Source organism: Arvicanthis niloticus, chromosome 6, assembly GCF_011762505.2.
Source record: "Arvicanthis niloticus isolate mArvNil1 chromosome 6, mArvNil1.pat.X, whole genome shotgun sequence".
In the NCBI taxonomy this organism is placed as follows: Eukaryota; Metazoa; Chordata; class Mammalia; order Rodentia; family Muridae; genus Arvicanthis; species Arvicanthis niloticus.
The window spans coordinates 16,625,287-16,650,166 of NC_047663.1; the positions used below are offsets into that span (position 1 = coordinate 16,625,287).

Here is a 24,880-nt window from a genome sequence, read left to right on the forward strand (position 1 = left end):
GATTACAGTGCATGCCAACATGCCCAGCTTTAATGCTACTTCTCTGTGCAGTATCCTCTCCATTATTATTTCAGAGCCTTGATGTATTTTCTGTGACACTCTTCTCTGGCCTTTGTTTCCTCAGCTCAGCAGAACTGTCATTCTTAGATTCTCCATAGTGCATATTTAGGCAAGAATCCAAGGTTCTCTTCGTTCTTGACCCCTGCCCTATCCTTTCACTCAGTGATTACACAGCCATGCTGTCATCAGTGCAGTGTCCAAAAACAGTTGTTTCCTGTGGGAAGGCGAGTCTAATAATGGTTAAATTATCACAGTGGGAAGAGCCTCTTGTGATGTTCCAACTCACACTTACTGCTTATTATTCAAGAATGTATCTGAGGAGAGATAGGTTGATCTGTCTGGGATTTCAGGCATACACCGCAATGCTCAGTTTTATGCAGGTATTGAAGATTGAAAACAGGTTTTTACTTTATCAGTTGAGCCATTTCCCTGCCCTGATGCAATTGACTTTTAAAAGGAATGTGCAGATTCTAAAAATAACAAGTAAATTCACTTGGTGTTGAGACTTATGTTATATGACCTGTTACTATGTCATCTTCAATAAATTACTAAACTTTTCAAGTTTGAATTCCTCATCTTAAAAATGTGAGGCATAAAGTCTCTTTTCATTATAAGAATCAAATTTAATGGTAAATAAATTAAGAGGTATATATGGCTAAAAAGATATTAATATTTATTATTTAGACCACTATATAGACTTCAAAACTATATTAAACCACCCAAAGCCACTGACTGAGCTATCTCTGGGACAGAAACCAAAATGCAGATGTGAGACTCATTACTTAGCAATGGCATATAAAATAGACACCACGTCTCAAGGTAATCACAAAGATTTAAATGAATTAATCTCTGTAAAATCAGCATAATGCCTTATACCATGATGTGCTCAACACTAGATATTTTATAGTGTATAATGGCGATGACAATGGTAGTAGTGGAGGGCTGACAAACAATGGAAGAACACAGAAAGATACACATGGTAACTTTTAAGGTGCTGGTCAGAGTAGTTGGCCTTAGTGAAGATGACTTATAACAACTAACTGCAAAAAGTAATCTGCTCAAAGTTCTTGGCTCAGTTCTTTCTGCCTCTTTATCTTTGCCTCTAAATAGAAAACTGATATTTAATGAATAAAAATTATTTTCAGAAGAATATATACTGTACTAAGTGTACTGGTACAAACTGCCTTCTATGGTACAGAATGTTAGAGGAAATTTGTTTATAGTACAAGAAAGCTAAAATCAAATTCATTGCTGAGCACTTTACCAGTGATTTAAAAGTATGTTATGTTATATATTAGATCCTGAGATTATAAACCTAAAGTATAAACTCCACCTGTTCTATTACTGCATATGAGCAGTCAAATTTCATTAGTGTATATGCTTTTAAAAGGTACTACCATCAGATAATCTCAGTACAGAACTCAGAATCATATAGAATGTAGCCATACTGTTGTTTGCCCTTTTGCACTGGAAACTAATAGTGCCTCACAATATTCTGATTAAAATTACTCAAAATTTCTTAAAGAAATAGTTTTCCCAAGACTTGAGAGACATAAACAGATTTGAACAATAACAATGTACACAATAGGCAGATGTCATTTACTGGCTGTTTGAAACCATTGTTTTTTTCTCCAAAGCATTAAGCACGTTATCTGAAGACTTTAATTATTCAGTGTGAATGTAGAAGCTGCTAAAATTTGCATAAGCATGAGCATTGTGCCAGTACTAGAATAAAATTGGCTAAAAATAAGTTAAAAGGAGGGGCCAAGGAGAGGGCTTGGGGGTAAAGTGCTTGCTGCAAGCAAGAGGTTGAGTGACCCTCAGTACCAAACTCTGGGCATGGTAGTCTACACTTCAAATCCTAGCTCTAGAAACAGAGATAGATGGATTCCTGGGGCTCTCACCAGCCTCTCGGAGAAGAAATGATTGAGAAATATAATTCCAGTGTCAACGTCTGGCCTCCACACATGCTTGCACAAGGAAGTATACATGCACACATATGTGCACACTTATATACACTCATACACAAGCATGCACACACACGCACAGATAGGATAAAAGGATAACTGGTTACAACTATGTATTTTCAAAGCAGTAGGATTTTGAATGTTCACAACACTAGGTAATGATGAGTGAATCCAATCACCCTGATTTGATCATTACACACTCTGTGAGCAGTCAACTATTGCAGTGTATTTACAAATATGTACAAATATGTGTCAATTAAAACTTTTCAAAATTAATATACTAAAAGAAAACACTAGCCTGTCCTGTGGGCAGAAATGACTATGGAGACATTTCTGAGGATCAAGTGTGAATGCCAGTAACTTTCTGGCTTGTTTTTGGAATGTGCAGTTGTTACTAACTTACAATAGGAAATTCACACAAAAGAACACTCAGTAATTTTAACCCTGGGTCAAGAATCACATTTCGTTGACCTTAGAATGTTGGTCAGAAATTACCAGTCTTGTAAAAGGGCAAGCTTCTTTTCAGTCTCTGAAGCCCTGGTATCATCTTGGCAGAGAAGAGGAGAAAGGATAAGAACATGATTAGTTCCTGAGAAACACCGGGTCTGAACCTGAATTGCTCTCTGCTAGAAAAGCAAACTGCGGAGAAAGGTAGCCAGAGGCACTAGCTGAGCACTACGGCAGGGAGACTGGCTCAAGTAGGAGCGTTCTATTTCATAACAGCATGGAGGACTGGCAGTGTGACCAGCGAGAGGAGACATGCAGATTGAACACACTACCTAGGCTTGGATCTAGTTTCTGGTGTTTTCACAAATTTCCTGCATTTTGAATAAACACATTCTTCTGTTCATTGCTCCATCTTTACGACGTGAAGGAAAAATCTAGAAGGGTGGAGATAAAGTCATGATGTGACAGAAAGAGAATGAAGGCTAAAAAGCCAATCTCAAATGTCTAACTTCAGACACGATCTCATAAATTGTTCTTTCACTAATGTATCTCACTGGATGTATGGGAAACGTTATGCAAAAGTATAGGGCAAAAAAAAAGTATAGGGCAACAAAAGCTAAAGAGATGAACAATAATATCAGTTTTCATAAAGCTGGCTCCAGAACCGGGCATAGGTGAGACATGCACAACACTCAGGGAGCTGAGGCAGGAGGACAGTTTGAGGCCAGTCAGGGCTACAAAGCAAATTTGAAACCATCCATAAAATAATCATTTAAGTTTTCTTTGTCTAACTTTGGTCATATACTAAAGGTATAAACACAGGTTATACTTAGGGTTCACTCTATACTACACAATGCTAAACACCCGGTACATGATTTGTCTAAACTATTCTTAAGAGACAGTTACTCTTATGCACATTTTATAAATACAATACAAAAACATGACTGAATAATTTGTAGACAGTTACACAGCACAGAGGTACAGATGCTGGAACCTGCCCCATGATGTCTGATTAGAGTCCAGGTGATCAGCTTCTGCAATCTTCCTTTAAGACATTATTCATTTACACAATCAGACATGCATCTGATTCTGTCCCCTATTGACAGAGGGGATTTAGATGCTTGTGTATAAAAATGGCGTTTTTAAACACAAATCTCCATTTTTGACTAAACTTAACCCAAGTCATGTATGGACAAGACCACACTTACATGACTAGCCCACATTAATGTGGCTTTTCTCAGGATCTGCCCGAATAGTCAGGAATCCTAAACAGCATAAAGACAATATATAAATGCGGCCCTCTTACTGTCTCAATAGAGACGAGCTCATTGTTAAAATGTTGAAGATAATAAGGAAAATATTTGTTATACATGTATTACAGAATTTAACTTAAAATATAAATATAAATCTATTAACTATACGTTTGAAGCAAAATCTGGGCCATTTTTTGTCAGAATATGAGTTCCAATTCTTTCTTGAATTAATAGCACAAATATGCATAGTCAATATCTCTAAAATAAAACAATGGGACTGGAGAGAGAGAGCTCAGCAGTTAAGAACACTGGTTGCCCTTTCAGAGGGCCTTGGTTCAGTTCCCAGTACTCACATGGTGGCTCACAACCACCTGTGATTCTAGAGCGAAAGAATCTGAAACCCTCTTGTGGCCTCTTTGGACAGCACGCACACTTGTAGTATACATATATACACAGAGGCAAAATATTAATGCACAAAATAAAAACAAATTTGTTTTAAAAATAAAAACACGCAGAAGCTAAATATAAGTGGATTTATGAAATCCTTTACTCTGATCTGTTATATTAATTAATAATTTACCTTTACTGAGATTTTAAGTTTTTCTAGAACTTTTAATGTAATTTTTCTAGAAACAATTTATTTTATTCTTTTTATATTTCATTTATTAATGCATACACAATTTAATTATATTATTAGAATGATATACACAACGAATATTAAAAGTACAAGGCAAGACTTTGAAGCACCTTGATGTATGAAAAGTGACCTACAGTCTGACCTACTAGTCCTGGTAACAGTCCGTGGATATCAAAAAGGAAACAGAAAATATTAATTCTGGAAGCAGGTAGATAAGTCAGTAAAGAAAGCTTCTAAACTGGAAGCTCTAAGTCTCAGTGTCTAGGACAAGGTTATCCACAATGTAAAGTTAGACTCAGAAGCACAACTGAAGGTCTTCAGAAGTTACTAGGTGTGATGTTTAATTTTTACAGCCAAAACGGCCAGATTTGGAATCACCTAGGAAACAAACTTCTAGGTATGTGTGTAAGGGCATTTCTACAGATAGTTAACTAATGAAGGAAGACCCATCCTGAATATGTGTACCACCATCTCATGAGCTGGGGTCCCAGATAGAATAAAAAAATGAAAAAAGAGAAGCCTAGACACTTCCTTCTCCTTGCTTCCTGACTACCTACACACTATGCCTAGCTGCCTCACACTCCGGCTGCCCTGGACTGTGCCGCCAAGTCATGCAAATAAATTCTCCTTCCTTACCTTGCTTTTGTTGACTATTTTGTCACAGGAATGAGAAGAAATAACTAATATATTCATTCTCAAAGTTTAGATTTAGAGAAGTATACAATACAATAAAAAATTTTGCTGAGGTTGGGTACATGACTCGGAGTTTGTAAAAATTTATGCACAGAGTGCATAAAGCTCTGGGTTCACCGCACCACATGTTTATCTCAAAACTATTTAATCCCTGTGGCATTCTACGACTATTTTCTCAACAATACACTATTTGAAAAGTATCAAAAACAAAAAATAGAAATATGAAACAAAAGCACTGCAGACAGACAGGCCATGGCACTGTTTTTCAAAATCCAAGATACAGCCTAGGAAAAATATAACTACATTTAAAATCAAAACTTTAAAAGCTAGAAATACAAGAGGTACCATAGGTCAATGTCACATTTTATACACAAATAATGAATTGTAATCTAAGTTAGTAGACTAAGCATTGACATATTGCATAAGCATTGCTCATTTTTTCCTCTTTACTTTTTTTTTTTGGTTTTTTTGTTTTTGTTTTTTTTTTCGAGACAGGGTTTCTCTGTGTAGCCCTGGCTGTCCTGGAACTCACTCTGTAGACCAGGCTGGCCTCAAACTCAGAAATCCACCTGCCTCTGTCTCCCAAGTGCTGGGATTAAAGGTGTGTGCCACCACTGCCTGGCTTACACTGCTCATTAAAGCAATAGTTTATCTCCAAAGTGAGAGGGGAGTTGAAATTACTAGACATTTGGTTTAATGTCAAGAATTCCACTAAACAGACAATATCTATCTAATGATAAAGACAAGAAAAAAATAGCAAATTTTATTTTTTTTGTTGGCAAATTAATTTTGTCCTTTTGGGGTACTTAATCATGAGGAAGTCATGAAGTCATATACCCCCACCTCAGCTTAGGTAAGCTCTATCTTAAATACCAGAGCAACTTTTAGTAACACATTTTGAGAGCAGATCAAACTTGACATAAAACAAATTCTGTCTTTTCTAGGCACTATATTATGGTCAGTGAGTCCTAAGAATTGGGATGAGAGTGTGACTCATATGGCACACCTCCATCTAGCCTCTGTTTAAAAGAATTTACCATCACAAGTCAGATCAAGCTGTAATAAAGTGGTGAGTCAAGCAGCCTCAAGCTCAAACTTTAATAAAACCTTAGTGAGAAAATGTTCTTTCCATTACAATAAGATTATCTACTTTGGCCTGCTCAGATGAAGGAACTGAAACAGACTTATTACTGAAGCCCCAAGCAATCTCCGTATGTTTTATTGATCTATTCACCAGTGTCCATGAAAGATCTGTGAATGTCTACAACATGCTAGGCATGGGACTACAAACCTAAGATAGGAAAATAGATGATGAACACTGTTTCTGGGGTAGAGGGAAACAAAACATAGATTATATATATTTTTAATAATTCAAACTGTTAAATTTTTTTCTTAGTCCTTATAATGGCCTAATAAAGAGCTACTGTCTCTTGAAGATAAGGAAAAAAACTGAGGCACAGAGGGGTTAAGTTATAGTTCCCAAACAGAACTGATTTGTGTTAGTCAAGAAGCAAATACAAGCATTCTCAATCCAGAGTACACAACACATTATTATCTAGCCTTAAGAACCTTATAATGCTAAGTAATTTAAAACTTAGATTTCTAGAGGGCTGGAGAGATGGCTGAGCACTTATGAGACCCAGGTTTAGTTCCCAACACCCACATGGCAGCTCATAATTGGCTGTAACTGGTTAGAGGAGATGCAGTTCTTCTGGCCTCTGTAGTAATAAGGTGTACACCCACATATATGAATACACACACACATACACACACACAAACACACTACTCATATATATAAACTAAAAATAACTAAAAATAAAACAAAAAGATTTAACATTTCTACTAAATGCTAAAATTTGGAAAAGCCCGTTCTGTACTGAATATGTAATTTTAAAAATTTATACTCTTTTTAAATGTTTTCTAGTTCAGGCTTCTTTTAAATTACACAAAGAAATTAAAATTAATTTTAATTACTTTCTGTTCACTTTGAAAACATAACAAGTAAAAATGAAAATGGCTTGCTTTCTTAACAAAAGAAGTAGTAGAAAGGAGAGAAAAGTAAAGAAAGGTCAGAAAGATCAGCTGACCTTGTACTTGCTCTATGTGATCATCTGCCTGTCAGCCTAGGCAGTAAGTCTTACAGCATGCTGTCAGCATTTATTTATCCTGACAAACTCTATGGGCATTATTTATCCATTTACTGAATAAGGAAACGAAAACATAGAGATGTTATCTAGAACTTGCCCAATGTCATACAGCCAGGAAGTGGCAGAATCTAAACTACTGTTATCATATTGCAGGAGTCAAAGGAAAACAGCCATCTACTCACCTGTCTTAATATAAAAATGGGAAATTTGTGGGGATGAGAATGTTAAGTGGGGAAAGACAAACATTTTTATCTCCAAAGTTGATGAGTCCTATATACAACCACATAACATAAAGAATCTCAAACAACCAGAACTCTGAAAAGCATGTTTGGTTGTGAATTTCTTAGATGCTTCCTTACTCACACCATAGCCCCCTTTGGTCTGTTAAATGGACAGAATATAAATATCTGTAAAAGTTGAACACCATTGCTAAGGATTTGGACTACAGCTCAGAAAAGCAAGAGCAAATTTTTATAATAGATTCTTGGTCCTTTATGAATCTATATTTATCACCCCTATTAAATTTGAAACCAGTGCTCCAAGAATCTATACATTTTCCCAGACTTTAGCTTTTATAAAGATAATACCAACCTGGTTCCCCAGCATTTTTCATATTAATCATTAGCCATCTTATCTGCCTTTTAACATATACTTCAGAAGGCTTTATTTAAATATTTGGGGAAAGATATTTTGATGATAAAATAAAAACAAATGCAGACTATTTTAGGAGAGGAAAATGCAAGACTTTCTAGGAATGTGCAAGTTTCCTTTTGTGTATCCCTGGCCCTGCCCCCTTTTGCTTTTTCTTTTTTTTAAATAACAAAGGCTAAAGTAACCCAGGCTGGCCTTCTACCTGCTATGTTAGCTGAAGATCTGATATCTCCTATCTGCCTATCTCCACATTCTGAGTGGTGAGATCACAGCTGTGTGCTACCATCTGAAGTTTTTGTGTGATGTTGGGGATTAAATCCAGGACCAGTTGCATTTTAAGCCAATATGGCACTGAGCCACATCTCCAACTCTGGGCTTCTTTTAAAGTAGACATTATAGTTCATTTGGTAAATATTCAAATTTCTCTGTCCTAAAGGATCTCCTAAGGGAAAGCCCAAGCAGCAGCACTGTGGCCCACAGAGTGGAGAGAGGAGAGGCAGCATGAAGAGAGTGACCTTCTGTGCCAAATATGCTTGACAAGTTACACAAGCTATCTTACTTGTTTATTGTTTTTTAATTTTATTTTTATTTTCTTTGCTTTTTGAGGCAAGGTCTCCCTATGTAGCCTAGAATAGACTTGAACTCATGCTCTTTCTACTTCTAATACCTAAGTGCTGGGATTACAGGCATATTTCACTACACCTGGTTCATTATTCTTTATTTTGGCACCGAGTCAAACTGGTTTCAAACTCAAACTTAAACTTGCTATCTAAGTGAGGCTGATCCTCCTATCTTCAAACCCCTCTAAGTAACAAGGCTTCAGATGTGTATCTCCAGCAACCTATAAAATACCTACAGGACTACTACTAACTCCACCACCACTACTAAAACATTATTGTACTGACTTTATAGTAGAGTAACCAGAAAAGCTAGCCTGCCCTAATTTAAAGTGTAAGTATAAAAATATAGTAATGTAATTTGGGGGAAAGTAAAAATCACATTTATCACTTAAATGTTAGTACTTATTTCCATGAGAAAAAATAAACAATGTAACTAGAACTCACTCTTTATTTACTCGGTATATCTATTACATTCATCCTAATTAAAAGTAATACCTACTATTGATGAAGACTTTATTTATATGTCACATGAATAATATGAAAAAGACTTTAAATACTCAGAAAGTAAATTGCAATCCAAAGTCAAACCACTGTAAAACTGAGGCTTAATTTTTTTTTATAGAACATGGTCACTTAAAATCTGAAGCTTGATGTTCTTCATTTTAGGTAAAGCTAATTTATGATATAAACACATACCAGCCCAAAAGGATAGGGATTATTATAAAAGAACCCCTTGTAACATCTTCTAAAATATGAAAAATTATAGGTAAAATTTAAATTAGCCAACATATATAAAGAAATGAATAATTTATATGCCAAATTGGGTAAAGCCACAATATGAAGTTCAAAGGGCATGCCAAGGAATATTGTTTTAAAATAAATAAATAAAACAGTAAAAATCCTAAGCTTATTAAAGAAATACCTAAATCACTCTTTGGTACTATTAATAAGAATTATGATTTTAATAATAATTTAATATAAAATTGCATATATACACATGCACAGTTGTGAGTACAAACTAACTTCAAAGGAGCGTCAACCTATAGCGTAATACTACTTCAGTATATGTAAAAATTTAAATGTATTTCAACTTGCAAAACAATACTTAAAATACAGATATTCTATTAATATGTTAATCATAAATGAGAGGCAAAATTATTTCAGTAAAGCCACATATAATTGTGAATGTGAATAACACTGTTTACTATGTTTTAATATAGTAATTCTTCACATTTAAAGGTTTGTTAAACAATGAATAGAATCATATACAGATTTATAAGTGAAAGTCTCAAATATAAAAAGAACAGAAAGCAAAAGTACAAAATATGTTTTCATCTAACTCTGTAAGTCAAAAGTACCCAGTTATGTCTAATGTATATTTATTAAGTAAGATGCATTAAGAAGAGCAACTCAAAAAGCAAACAACAGAAAAAATAAGTCCAGATCAAATGCTTTTTTTCTGTTTTGAGGTGGCTGATAATCAATCTAAATATTCTAATTTTAAAAATTCAGTTCCCAGTTTTAGATTATTTCTAAGTTACCATGGTTAGCCAAACAGCTAAAAAGAAAACACTAAAAAGCAGAAAGCAAGCAGTGTAAGAAAATACAACTATAAATTCCATTTATCTAGAATTGGTAATTATCAAATGATCTGAAAATTCAAGTAAAAAGGGGGTAAAAATATAACAGCTTAAATTCAACGGACAAAGTGGAGCCAAATTGACATAACTAGCAAACAAAGCCAGTTTTAAAAAAAATCTCCCTATCCTCAAGATGCAGAAATATTCAATTATTTCTAAACATTCCAGGTAATAACAGGACAGGTGTGATGTTCTAAGGAAGCCTGCTCACCACATCTAGAATTCTGTAATTTCTCAAAAGGAAAGTTACTGATAAGGCTACTGCAATGGAAAGCAGAGATCTATTCTGAAATAATGTTGAAAAAAAAAAAAAAAAAACAAAAAAAACAAAAAAAAACCCTGACATTCACATAAAAAAATAACAGTTTAAAACTGATTTCTTTATAATAAACATTCTTTTAAGAAATAAGGGAATTTTTTAAAGGTTCACAAAATAATACATAAAAAACACAATTAAAAATGAAACAAATATACCTCATACTAATTTCTTAATGGGTTCTCTGCTGTTGAGTCTTTTAAGCCGCATTTCTTTTCCTACAAATCTCAAAGTAGGCCTTAAAGCTCAGAAACCACGGAACACACAAATATTCTGCTTATCATACTCACAGCCTTTCCTCTTCCTTCCTCACCTGTCAATTCTCTGCAGTTTGCTTCCCATTTCCAGGCTTACTCACTGGCCATGTCGTTGGTGCTGACACATTAGCAATGATCCACACTTTAATCTTCTCCAGCCAGCTCTTCTCACTGCCAAGAACTTACTATGCCTTACAGGTGACACTTCTACCAGATGTTGATTACGGTCCCAATGCACAAGAGATGCTCCCAAAGGGGCATAGAGCCCCTAACAACATCACCTGCTTCTTTTTGTATCCACACAAGCAAGTACTGCTATACTTGTTTTGAACATCTAATGACTTCAAAAAACATAAAGATGAGCTCCTTTCAGTAGGTTGCTTGACATGAAGTTATTTTTTTCAGAATACTGCAGCAAATGCAGATTGTACAATCCCATTTGAGACAAATATTTTTATACAGGTTTCCTCTGTGGCGCAGTTTAGTTTACTCTTCTGCTAGAGAAAATTGCTGAAGAACTGGTTCTGAGGTTTCTAATGGCGCAGCGTTAACCAGAGTGAATGATTCACGGATGTTCTTAACATTCAGGAGTAACACGGAAGGCTAACAGTGCAGCCTAGGTCCAAAGCTGATGAATGGCGCAGTGCTGCCGTTGTCATAGCAACCGAAAGAAAGAGAAAAAAAAAAGCAGCACCATAGAAGGAGCTGTGGCATGGATTCTGGGAACAATTTATATTAAAAGGCTGTAAGCATCTCGTGTTTTAAAGCTACAAGCTCCTCTGATTCCTCTTTAGGTTTTACTCTTGAATTTCTGACTCTGAGCTGTGTAGATGCATATTGTAAAATACAGCAACTATGTAAACAATGCCAAAAGAAAAACTCTAATAAGGCAATTTAAAGGATCAATATAGATAGTACTTTGGCAAGCTAATATATAAATCTCCAGTATCTTCATAATATATGAGATAGATTTTAAAATTAGACACTGATATATTGCTACAATATAAGAATTATCTAGACTCTAAAGACAAAAAAAAGTTATTTTTAAATACTCAGATATATTCAGATTAAATTCTTTCATTTAGATGGTGTACATCAGGTACACCAAAACTGCAGCATCATCGACAGGCTGGCTCATAAAATAGCAATGACACAAGTTTTAAAGAGAGGTATGCTACTGGTTTCCTTTTACATACTGGAAGGTTCAGAGATACTGACTTCACTAAAGATGTTTACTGCCTTCATTCACAAAGAAATTTTGCATCATTTTGATGTGATATGGTTACTGTTCTATCCCATACATCTGAAGGCCTCACTATTTAGCCTGAAAAAAACTTTTTCTGTGTAGTTTTTTCTTGCCTCTCAAAAATCCAGAATTCCTTCCTCTCCAGTGAACTGTATGATAGCTTCCAAAAGGACTTATGGAAGAAGGACTAAGAATGGTGTTGATATATGTATGGATTGCTAAAATGTATTCTCCTCTGCAGTACTCTAGGTATGGCCCTGAACTAAGCTCGGGGGGGGGGGGGGGAGGGGGGAAATAAAATCTCATTAGATTCCAGAGGAGAGCCCATTGGTGCCAATCTATTTCATCTATATAGATAAGATGATTATATATTAAGTCATTCTTTTTTCAAAATAATGTCTATTTCTTTTCCATCATCACTCATTTAATGAAAGGTTCAGATACAATGTAGAGCAAAATAATTATGAAAATTAATGCATTATTGTTTTCTTTTACAGACAGCACTATGATAAAAATTCTAGTATAAAATATTTATTGCTGTCAAAGATTCCTGATGCATTAATTTCTAGAAATTATGGCCACCACATTAAATATGACCAAAAAGACTGCAATGCAGTACAAACCACATGCACTTGACTAGTCAGCTGACTAATTGTAATATGAATTTGGTTACTTATCAGACATCACCATGGGTAACCCAACCACTCCCATCCTTAGATTCATCATCAGTAAAGTATGTGTAATAACATTTTCCACCTTCTTCCTAAAGTTATTGTGGTCACAGAATAAAAGATATAAACAGAATGAAGCAATGCAATGCCAAGACTTGACAAGCAAGTGTTTTTATCTAAAAATACCTAGTTAAGAAAAATAATAAAAGCTAAAAAAGGAGAAATAAGTTTTAGTAGACTTCAACCAACAGTTAAACATCTTCCAGAATAGATATTTTTGGTGTTTTGAGGTATGGGGGTAGCGGTGGATAGGAGAGGGACAGGGAGGAGAGAGAGGGAGAGAAGGAGGGGGAGGAAGGGAGAAGGATAGAGAGAGGTGGGGAAAAGGGAGAAAAAGAGGGACAGAGACAGACTGAAAGACATTTACTGTCACTACATTGCCCAGGCTGGTTTTCAACTTACAGATAATTTTGTCTTACCCTCTTATGTACCCACAATTAGGGTTATCCCATAGTACTTGCATTTCTAGGCTAGTTTTCATATCTGACTCGATAGTCATTTATAATCATATTGTACATAATTGTCACAGTGGCTATTTATATATTATAGTAGATGGAGAGGCCTTAGAATATAGTTAAAAGAGCATTTAAGGTAAGTACAAAAATATAATTCTATAACCTGGCATGACATGCATATCTTAGAAAATGGTAACAGTGAGAAAGAAAAGCAGATTCCACAGAATGATAGTACTTAACAAACATGCAAAAAAAAGGAACTTGCTTCAGATAATCTTCAACTACTTTTTACTTTACCTAACTAGAAACTGTAAGGACAAGTGAAAAGTTTAGTGTTCATGTTTTGACTTGAAATTTTTGCAATGCAATTACTTGGTTCTGTGTCTCTGCTGTAGTCTAATTTCTTCTATGTAGCAAGACTTTAAAATCAAGTATTAACATGTTTCCCCCCTTTTTTGAGGAAAATTCTCTTTAGTTATAACTTTACTTGTCTCTTTAGTTGTCAACAATTTACTTGGTGTCAAGGAACAAGTTTTTCTCATAAAATGTCACTCTCCAAACCAAGTTGAGATGATCCATGCATTAGCTAGATTTCAGAAATAGCTCTGAAACAAACACTGTGGATGCCAAAATAATTTTCCACCATGTTTCTGCTCAGTAAGAGCCAAAAGATGAGGATATGTTAGAGATACATAAAAAGACAAATTATAGGTTTGGTTTGCTTAAAATAATTCATTTAACTTAAAGCATAAAGAGATTTAAGGAGTAATCTCTTAACTACTAATTTCTAACTCCCTTGTGACTAAATGAACCTAAAATTTACATGAAATTCTTTCTTCTTTTCATGCCTATTCTCTTTACAGTCTTCCCCATTATAAGCTTTCTCCCAGTGACCCAAGGCAAGTACTGAGATCAGATGAATGTATGATCTCTCTCTCCACTCTCACAGAGAAAGTATCAGTTCTACTTGAATTGTTACAGTAATTCAAGTTTTGGTCAGATTTCTATGTGGGCCTACACCTTTCCTATGAATAGCTGCAGCTCCAGACAGGACTTCAACTCACAACAGAGATGACACATAAAGAAGAGAAAGAAGTATGCTCAAAAGTAGGGTGTATTCCTAGCAAGTGTAAGGCTTTGGTTTTAATCTCCAACAACCTCATACACAGAAGTCTATATTACTTAAAAATCATAGAACATGATTACCTACACATTGGAATATTTTTGAAGATTACTTTCATCTTTGAAGGATAAACTTTTTGGGCTGCACATTCTGAGAAGTAATGTTTTTGTTTAATGAGTATCATGAATAATGTTTAAGGGATTTCTGAAGACTCACTGTGCTCCGCTTTCACTTTATATGTTGCCGGGATAAAATGTTTCCAAATGTGTGATGCTAACTTTACATTATAATTACAATAATTACAAAAGATCACTAGCTCATAAGGGCTCTTCTTGAATGTTTTTATCAGTAAGTTCTAATACATTTCCAATCCCAAGTGGTCAGCCATGAATGTATGTACATAAGAACCCTAAATGGGCTCAGTATGTTGTATACATACCTATATATTAACAGTTATAATTATTGAAGAGGCCAAAATTTGTGAGAGAATGGGAGATAAGAACCCAGAGGAGTTGGAGGCAGAGTGGGAGGTGTATGTGAAAATACAGTACTCTTGAAATTCTCAAAAAAAATCAACTTAAAAAAGTGCATACTGATGTACACATATCAAATATACATTTTCTCATTTTACTTGTTTCATTAAACAAATCTGTATTTGGAAAACATACCAAACAATATGGACACATTTAAAAAAAAAATCACTTTCAGAAACCAGAAACACAGACTTTTGTCAAAAACAAGGAAAACACTGTTGTCCAACTAACTCCATTATAATTCAAAGCACTTACTAGATTATTTAAACAAAATAATCATCCACATGTTTATAGAAAATGTGCTAATGGCAATGTCTTGTGATTTTTAAAATTCATCTAACAACATGGAAGAATGGTCAACATTTGGGACAAGAATGGTATATTTATAATACAGAGCAGCTGAATGAAAGTCTGTGAAGCTCTGCTCAGAGGGACACACCTTTATGAGATGTGTTTGCTGTTCTCAGAAATGCTGAGCTTGTTGATTTGGCTTAGTACTATAAAATATCTATTATAAACCAAGTATATAATTGTTGCTAAGCCTTACACCACCCCACATTATAACTTACTGCTTGTTTAGAGACCACTAAGGATTTCTTCTTTTTTTTCAGATTCAAAATAAAAAAAAAAAAAACAAAACCTTTATTCTGCAGGCAAATGTCAGTGCTTATGACTTAATAAAACAGATTAGATTACTATACATCAGGCTTTTATAAAATAACAGTGTCATTGTGGCTTTTTTTTTACAATAATAGAACAAAGGAAGTTATGAATTAAAGCACTCAAGATATACTAGTGGAAGGTTGATGTAGTTGTGTTACATCAAATTGGGGAAAACCCTCTTCTACACTTCAGACTGGATGTCATGACCATGTTAGTCTCTCCATAGGTGAACACTGAAGTAGAATGGCCATGGGGACTATGATATTCTTACAATTTATATAGCCCTCAGGAACACACATCTTCCAATGTCATCATGGAGTTCAGTGTTTCCTTACTTCTCTGTTGGCTTGGCTCACTTGTAAACAGAAAGGTCATATGAGTGGATCAAGCTCTATATTAGTGACAACTGAATCATTTCTCTTCTATTTTAGAAAGTAAGTCTAAGTGTAAAATGATTTTTATTTCCAGGGTAACATTAGTACTTGTTCCCTTATATGGTATCCAGACTAGTGTGCAGGAAAAGAGGAAGGCACTTTCTTGTTATGTTATCTAGGTCACATTATAATCAATGGATATGATTATAGCCAATTTAGATTGTGGCATGATTAAGGGGGTGTATCCTTGGAAATTTAAAAGACATATTTCAAACAACCAGGATGGCATTTTTTTTTTAATTTTTAATTTTTTTTAAAGTCCAGTCATTATCACCCTCCCATTCTGCCTTCTGACAGTTCCTCATCCCATTACTACTCCAATATCTCCATGAGGATGTCCCTACAATCACACCCACACCACAACATCCTGTCATTCCTCCCCAATCCCTGGGACCTCAAGTCTGTCAATGGTTTGGTGTGTCTTCTCTTGTTGAGACCAGACCTTGCATTCCTCTGATACACACACACACACACACACACACACACACACACACACACACACACACACACTGGGGATCTTGGACTACATAGTGTATGCTACTGGGTTTCTGGCTCAATGTTTGAAAGATAAGGATTTCTTCTAAATTATAGATATTTGTTTGCCCTTTGTGATATTGATAGTGTGTGAATTAGACGAATTTCTAATGGCGGACAACACTTAGTTCTTATGTTCCATATTTATTCTGAAGCTCACACGCTACAGCAGGCGAACATAAAGCAAGTAGAAAGGACAGGGTTAATGAAGTGTAAGGACAGATTTCTAGTAACCATCACAGAAAACTGTAGTGAAGTTTATGAGGAAGATCACAGAGGAATGAGGGAATTCCAGTTTCCTGTAATCTTCCTGGTATTTGCCATGTTACAAAATTATATCTGCCTCTTAGGACAGTCACACTGATAAAAGATGAACACACGGAATTCTGTGACTGAGTGATAGACAACTTTCCTACCTAGTCGGATTTCTTTTATTGTATCTCCCTCTCCTTACACATTTACATTTTGAAAGAGTTTAGCTTTCAAATCTACTTATTAATTTAAGTGAATTAAAATTTCAAATAAAAATGAATTTATCAGAGTTAAGTTAAAAACTTCCCTCAAAACATATATAGTCATTTATATAAAATGGCAAGAAAAGATACTTATTTTAAATAATAAGTTACATCCACAGTCATGGCACTGAATGTTACAGACTCTCAAGTAGAAAAAATATGATGTTATTTTACAAATAAGTAACCCCCAAACTGCAGTAAGCAATTGGCACGGAGAGGAACTCTTTACAGATACTACTGTAGTTCTCTCAGCCTAAGGTACTGTCATCTTTTCTTTACATATGCACCAACAGAAGCTCCAAAGAAGCCAATATACCTAGACAGTGAGCGTGGGAGTCGGGATAATTTGTGGAAATTGGTTCTTGAGCCCCGGAAACCTTAAGTGAAAATATGTAAAGAACAGCTGAGCTTCTCAGTGAATGCGAATTGTTTGACATGGGCACAGTGTTGAGACATCTCTTATAGAGACTAGCTAACTCCTCCCCACTGTGCTGTACCTACTAAACATGCTCTGTGTGTGTGTGTGTCTGTGAGTCTATCCTTTTTTTAAAAGAAATTATTTTATGTACACGAGTGCTCTGTCTGCATGTACACCTGCATGCCAGAAGAGGACATCAGATCCTGTTATGAGCAACTATGTGATTGCTGAGAACTGAACTCAGGATCTGAACCACCTCTTCAGACCCAAGACTATCCTTTTTTCATTCAATTGCCACACCAGTCAGGTTTCCACACCTAAGCTGTGCATGTCATAGCACATTCTACCATATTGGTCTCAGGGATCAAACGTAGGTCAGGGGGTTCACAGCAACCACCCTTAGCTGTTAAACCATTTCTGCCAGCACAAATATATATAATTCTGATCCATAGTTTTGTTCAACAAGTTTCTTAATTATATACAATTCTTTTGGGTCTGGAGTTCTAAGCTATAACTCTGCCTCATTATAGATAACTCATAAAGATTAGTAGCAAACAGATATCAACTCCTAGTGATCATTCTTCTTTTATAAAGACTTTATAGCCATGTTGTAACATCGTTTGGACATATAGCTCTTAGAGAAGTATCTGTATGGAGCATGGGGTGTGGTTGGGATGGCCTTTGTGCAAGGTTGTCTTTTGTGAGAGTGTATATTATGTAAACATGCAAAATAATTCTTTATTTTGTTGTTAAACTTGACATAAGGGTCTCAAATTTTATTCTGTCAACTTGATATAAGAATCGAGTATTTTCTGTTTGTTGCTTGAAGCATAATGTTGTTTTTCATGGGAAAACTTTGAAGTCGAATATTCTTGGGGTGAATCTCTGCTAATGTACTATACGAATGTGGTCAAGTCATTTGCTTATTCTGAGAATGTTATCTTCTTGTACTTATTATTTTTGCCTTACAGAGGACTTTATGGATCAAGCAAGATAACATGTATATCAGGAAATAAATAAATAAATTTCACATTTGAATAAACAAATAATGGCTAAAAAGCAATGAACTTCAATCATTCTGGAGTAAATTTAAAAATTAAATTTACAAGGTTTTAATTTAAAAAAAAAAAGAGATTTAGTTAAAACCTACCCGTATAATCCTTTGGCTTGCTGACTGCAGGCATATTTGATTTTCTGGTTATTAGGCTAGTTGTTATAAGTTTGCTAGTTGTCAATTTTATATTATTTTCTTTCATTTTTGATGTTGTGCTCTAAACTTGTACACTCTATTCTCATAAGTATTATTATTAGTGGCTAATTCATTTCTCTTTTTTTGCTTTTTTAAAGCTGCATGTTATCTACTTTCTTTCCTGCTTACATTTATATTGTAAATTTAACATTCCTCTTAAAGGTTCTATTTTCTTAATCTTGACTAAGAAATAACATTTTATTAGTAGTCAAGTAATGTTTTTAATTATTTTATTCATTTCAGTTTTCTATTTGTTGACAACTCTTTTTCTGTTTACTCTTCCTTATTTTATCTCCTTATGTTGTTGTTAAATGCTTAACTAATTTACTTTAATGATTTTCTTATTTGCCGATAAAATATTCAAGGTAATAACTTAGCCTAATGGGAATACTTTCTAACTTCTAATATACCATACACTAAACTCCTAGGTTTTAAAAAAAGTTTGATTTCTATTTTTAACTCAAAAGTTATTTTAAAAAATTTTAAAACTTTGCAAGCAGAAAAAAGTATTATTCCTTATTTTTAGTTGTTAGATTTCATTTTTATTTTCACTTTCACTGAAAAACAGACTTTGCTACAACTAAATATATGATCAATACTTAGAAAACAGTTCAATGTTGTTTTTAAAAAGGGCATTTTCCATATACAAAATTCTATACTTAGCTGAATGATTAACTGCATTATTCAAATTCTCCATATTTGTTATCCATTGAGTGATTAATTTTGAGGCATGAAATCTATCTTAAATGTAAAATCATCAATTTTCCTTTTTGTCATTAACAATCTTTGCAATAGACAGTGCTTTAAAAAACATCTTTACAGAGATATAATTCGCATACCATGAAATTCATCTGTCCACTGAAAATAGGCTTTGTATATTCACAGGCTTGAGTAACTATTACCATAATCTATACTTATAACATTTATCACCCAGAATTAAACTCACATCCTCAGAACTAACTTTACATACTTGTCCCTTCAGTCCTAAAAAACTGCTAAATGTTCAGTCTCTATTTATGACACTTCATAAGCTAGAATCTTACAATTTCTCATATCACCTTTTGTGACTAGCTTCTTTTATTCAAAGTGAATTTGAATGGCTCATCCATAGCTCTGACTACTCATGGCACTTCATAAATTAGAATTTCACAAATGATTATATGAACTTCTGTGGCTGGATTATTTTATTTAGAATGAATTTACAATGAATTTTCATCCACGTTGCAGCATAGAAAAATAAATTATTTTTATTGTCAAACAATATGGCTTTAACACATTCTCTTACATTCATCAGCTAACAAACATCCAAGTTCTTTGCCTATGGTGGTCATACTTCTTATCCATTTGGTTCTGGTTTGTTTAATAATGCTGACTCATGAAAACTAAAATTATTTATAGTGAAGGAAGGAACAATTCACTAACATTCTCTATTTTTAGTATTGGAGGACTAAGTAAATAATCTCCGAAGGTCCAGAAATAGTTTCTGTTTGCTGTTCCTATCACTGAATTAACCTTAGGATTTATAGCAGGTGAACCTTCTTATTCCAAAGATCTTAAAAAGTATTCATATATTTATTTCCTCATTTAATGTTATAAAAGTGAGAACTTAACAGTTGTTAGTGATAGAACTTAGACTAGTATGCATGCCCATTACATTTTTAAATTCACTAGGCTGGACTCAGTGAGGCTTATGCCTTTAATCCAAGCAACAGGAAGGTAAAAGCAGGAGGATCAGGCATTTAAAACTAGCCTCAGCTACATAATGAGCTTTAGGTTAGTTTGAGATTATGTAAGTCTCTGCCCTTCTTCCTGACAAAAGAAATCTATAAGGCACCTAGAATGTCAACATTGTTTCTAAAATTCAAATTATGTACTCATATGCTATAGAATGATTATATCTAGTAAATCAGACTGTATAGACTAATAACATGTGTAGACCTTTTATATTTTCAAATTAAGTCTTCAGTAATTTTCTTAGAATGCCTATGAGACATAGCTACATTTCCATATTTATCCAACATAAAAAGAGAAAACTAGCACTTAGTCAATACTTAGTATGTGATAGAAGGTATCTCTAACAAATCATATTTAATGTTCACATCAATCCTAATAAAATTCACACTCGTACATCTTGAATTCCAATGTTCCCCAAAACTATGAGGCAAACTGTCAATGAACACATGTCAGATAATGTAGACTAATGTCAAAAGAGCTCTGCAGTGGTTCTTGTAGAAAGTCTCTAAAATAAGTGAATATTTCCATTTGATCCATGACACAAACTGTATTTTGTCTATAGCCAGTATTTCAGATGCAGAAGCTTACCAAAATTAGATTATAACCTACCATCTACATTGCACTGCTTAATCTATTTGATGATAGTCTCTGAAGATTAAGCATCAAGAAAGTGAAAAGGTCATTCAAAGGTGACTTGAGGGTTACATTCTAAAAGCCCAGAATACAGAGTTAATACAGATGATAGAAACCCAATTCTCAAACCTCTTAGACACTAAAAGTTGTGGCAAGCATTTTATTACCTACTCTAGGCCAGATACCAACTCACAAGGCTTACAGGTACTCCTGTATTTCTCCTCTTCTATGCTACTATCAATGCTACTGTCCTTTTTTTTTTTAACAAACAAACAAACAAACAAACAAACAAACAAAGGAACTGAAGTACAGCAATTTTTAAATAAATTTAAGCAAGATTACATGGTAAATCTGTTAAACCACCCCAAAGGTTTTCAATTTCCCAGAGGGTAAAAATTATAAACATATAAAAAGGGCATGAACTAATCTATGTCATTATTCTCCCACTTTTGAGTAGTAGCTTCATGTCTCTACCATAACCCAACTCCTGTCTTTACACTTACATATACATCAATTTATAACACACATGGATTTATATGATTGATAAGCAGATTTTCATTTTGCTATGCACACAATACTATATATGTAAATAAGCATACATTTTCAAACTCATTCAAGTTTATTTGTAAAATTCAATATAAAGTTGTTTGTATTGATGTTTATATACACTAGGATATAGGTAAGTGTCATAAAATTGTTTGTATCGATGTTTATACACACTAGGATAGGTGACATAAACAATATAGGAGTGAATCAATGCACTCTTAACATCTATAGATTAAGAAATACAGAGGATGGCCTTCTTGGGTATCAATGGGAGAAAAGGCCCTTGGTCCTGTGAAGGCTCAGTGCCCCAGTATGGGGGAATGTGAGGGTGGGAAGGCGGGAGTGTGTGGGTAGGTGGTAGAACACCCTCATAGAAGCAGGGGAGGGGGATGGAATAAGGTGTTTATTGGGTGGAGGGAACCAGGAAAGGGGATAATATTTGAAATGTAAATAAAGAAAATATCCAATGGGGGTGGGGAAGAAAATACAGAAAAAAAAAAAAAGAAATACCAAGTCTTTGTGATACAACTAAGACATCTAGGAAGGAGTAATAAATAAAAGTCTGGCACTAGTTAGGGCCAACAGCATGTTTCTGCACACTCTTCCACATCTCTCCCATTACATAGCAATACACAACTAACCAACTCAACTGTGGTTTCTATTCAACTTTTAGGTCTTCTAGTTTTCATTTACCATTTAAACCATTTGACTCCATCTTCTGTCCTTAGAAACAACAACAAAAAAGTAAATAAGATACAAATGCAGAAGGCAAGTATTTAATTTCTCTAATGCTCAATTTTCTTGTTAGTGAAAGACCACTTGCTAGCTGTATTATTTTAGGCAAATTTTCAATTTAACAATCATGTACCACTCTGTAACTTAGTTTACTTATTTGTAAAATAAAGATATATGTGAAACTATAGTAATAAAACATATGCCGCACAGAAGATATTCAAGTGTACATTGCTATCATTTTCCATTATTCACTAAAAATATTATTTCAAAATAAATAAAATTTGTTAACTGACTGAATCTCTCAATGTAATCCAAGCTGGCCTAGAGCTGACTCTATATAGCCTAGACTGGCCCTAACTCATGATCCTGCATCAACTTCTTTAGTGCTGGGATTATGTGCATAATTCACTACATTCAGTTCCTCAAAAATATAAAGTTCCATCTGGCATCTAATACGAAAAACAATCTTCAAAAATTCTCACCAAATTTAAAACAATCTTGTTTCAATAATGACAGCTAACACTGAGTACCTAAGATTTACCAAACATGGTTTTAAGTGATAACCAATGCATCACCAGAAGATACAAGTACATCCCCGTTGTAGAGAAGAATACAAGAGATGTAATAACTTAATCAGACTTGGAAGACAAACTTAAGCAGTCTTACCACTGAGTCTGTGTCTCAGCTGCTTTTGTTGGTTCTGAATATCAAAAAAAAAAAAAAAAAAAAATGCATCTATATGTTTTAAATCTACTTTCAAGCTCTAAGTCATTGTGTCTTTTAAAGTTTTGGTAAAAAAGTCAAAATACTGAATATGCAACAGGTCTTTCTGCAAAAAGGTTTTCTTCACATATACATATGCTAACAAACTAACATAAAAATATGTTGAATACAAAAGCTGCCCCAAAATGACACAAAAAGGATAATCCTCTGTAGTATCTTACAATGATTTCAAAATTACTCAACTTGTTTGAAACTGAGGACTATTAAAGCTTAGCAAAACATGTAAAAGATGACTGAAGAGGGCTGATGAGACAGCTCAGTGGATAAAGGCACTTGTTGACAAGCCTGATGACCTGAATTCAATCCCTGGGACTCGTGTAGTACCAAGAAGGAACCCATTCCTCCAAGGTTGACCAACAGAATGAATGTTCACTCTATGCTCTCCACACTTGTAAGGGGCCTGCTCTGTTCTGCAGGTCTGGGTCTAGCGAGAGAGAGAGTGGGGCAGGCGACTCGAAAAATGGAGACAAGACAGAGGGTCTGATCAAGTCTTAAGTCTTGTTTATTGTGTCTCTCATTGTCTCCTCTTGTCATTGTCTCCTGTATTCTCTCTATTGAAGGAAAATCTGGGGTATTTATAGGCTTTTGCCATGTGCCTTGCAGGTGTGGATATGACGTAAGCATTACAGGCGTGGATGGCGTGGATAGCACGTGAACCGCATGCCTTGCAGGCTTGGATACCATGTGCACCTTGCAGCTGGGGGCAGTAAACAGCAAAACAAAATATGTGGGATATCAGAGTGTGCTCAGCTGTTGTAGGCTGTTGAAAAACAAGTCTCATGTCAGGGTATATGGCTTGAGATGGTTACAAAGCTGATAGCCACTTTCTGCTGCAAGTCGGCTCCCAACACACACTTGCCAACAAGATCCAATTAAAAGTTGAAGCAGACTGTGTTACTCCCCACCTCACCTCTGCTTATGATCTTACAATCAAAGTAGGCTCCTTACAAGGAAAAAAATTTCCAACCTCTGTCTGCTTCTTCAATACATTTTCTATTCACCTCTCCCCTGACACTATTAAACAACTTTTCCCCTAGACCTTGCTCATTACTTCCTTTTGTATTATTCCACAGGAAAAAAAATCCTTCATCTCTACTCTAATTTCTCTGCACATCTTTCCATACTTCATACCTTCATAATGCTTGTTCTACCTAAAATTATTTGCTTATTGGTTACGGGTTATTCTCCAACCCTGCCCCCTATTTAAACAGTGCCTACGTAGCACTGGCTGTCCTGGAACTGTGTAAATCAGGCTTGCCTGATATGCACAGAGATCTGCCTGCCTCTGGGTTTGTAAAGCCATATCCAGTGGTTATATATTTCTTATCAATATCCCTCACAACTAAAAATATAAAAACCTTGAAGCAAGACATTGTCTTTTTCACTATGTCTTACTTAGAGTAGTATCTAGCATATAGTCCTAAACAAACTATTTGTTGAATGACTGAGCCTTATGATATAGACCAAAACCAGGAAACCAAGTATTAGAAAGCCATAAGAGAAATAATACAAGTTAACACTATTTATTCTGTTTAGTAGGTAGGTAATATGCATAAAATTAATACTTGGAAGTTTAAATCCATAGAAATAGATAGATAGATTAGTTAAGTACAGCCCTAATGGCCTCATTAAATTTGTGCCTTTTGGTTAAGCATCTCTGGAGGGTATTTCCATATTGTCTGTAGTTTCTTCCTTTAACCTTTTTCTTATTTAAACAAACCATAATTAGGAAAAGGGTAAAAGCAATCTATGGACCAAGGGTGTCTTTTAAATTTTGAAATACTTTCATTTATCCCATTTAAATGGACAAGTTTATCATCAGACTTATATGGGGAAAATGATCAAAGAAACATTTTTAAG

The 24,880-nt window shown here is 34.7% G+C and overlaps 1 protein-coding gene across 11 annotated transcripts in view; it reads right to left on the minus strand.

The window, feature by feature from the left end:
* Nucleotides 1-24,880, minus strand: part of Tanc2 (tetratricopeptide repeat, ankyrin repeat and coiled-coil containing 2) — a 296,480-nt gene that overhangs the window by 165,735 nt on the left and 105,865 nt on the right. For 2 of the 11 annotated variants that reach the window (XM_076935621.1, XM_076935620.1), the window contains exon 1: nucleotides 10,745-11,313. The exons of the other annotated variants lie outside the window; for them this stretch is intronic. The gene's annotated coding sequence lies outside the window, so the exon portion shown is untranslated. Of the gene's footprint in view, nucleotides 1-10,744; nucleotides 11,314-24,880 lie in introns of those variants that run through there. 11 annotated transcript variants of the gene reach the window in all.